Here is an 823-nt window from a genome sequence, read left to right as displayed (position 1 = left end):
AATCACATTCACAATCCCATCCATTAATATTGAGATACCAACAACTATCCAGAAAATTGTGTTTTTGGTCAAAGTCAAATTTATGATTGAACTTGTTAGTCATCAAGGGTCTCATAGTTGATTTATAATCAACATTTTATTATATTTCCAATCATATATTCATTACATCATTTGATAAGAACATTTACAAGGAGAGAAAAACTTTTGAAAGTTTATAAAAATAGTATAAGGGTGAAAATAATATTAAAAGAATTAGCAATGAAAGAATTGATGGAGAAGAACATTTATCTTGAGTCTTTAAGAAGGGAAACTGTTATTAAAAGACTGAAATAAGAAGGATAACATTAGCAGACTTGAAGGAAAATTAAAAAATATGGGTATTAAGAGTTGGAAAATGGTTTTTAGGTTATTATTATGAAATTTATTGGTTCAGGAAGCTCTTATTATGAAAGAGAAGCATAAAATTAGTTATAAACAACTCTAATCATGGAGATTGATGAGGGCAGTGAGAAGTTATTCAAGAAAGGGGGTATTTTGAAAAGGGGTACTATGATATTAATTCCTGCATAGTGATGCCATTCAAGGATTGATGGGGCCAAGAGTTTTCCAAATTGATTTTATAGTTATCTTGATGATTGGAATGATGTGGGGTGATCTTTTGATAGAAAGAAAATCATTATTGGACGTGAAAATGGTCAAATTCCATCAAAGATGGAGGTTTTCAGTTAATTACCTATGTCAAAACTTGTCAGAATTGGATGGGTGATAGTTCATTCAACACAAAATTATCCATTTCATTATGTTAAATCTTTAAATCATCAGT

Source organism: Melampsora larici-populina (assembly GCF_000204055.1).
Source record: "Melampsora larici-populina 98AG31 unplaced genomic scaffold MELLAscaffold_61, whole genome shotgun sequence".
Classification (NCBI taxonomy): domain Eukaryota; kingdom Fungi; phylum Basidiomycota; class Pucciniomycetes; order Pucciniales; family Melampsoraceae; genus Melampsora; species Melampsora laricis-populina.
The sequence above is the reverse complement of the archived record's forward strand: the minus strand, read 5'-3'. Positions refer to the sequence as shown.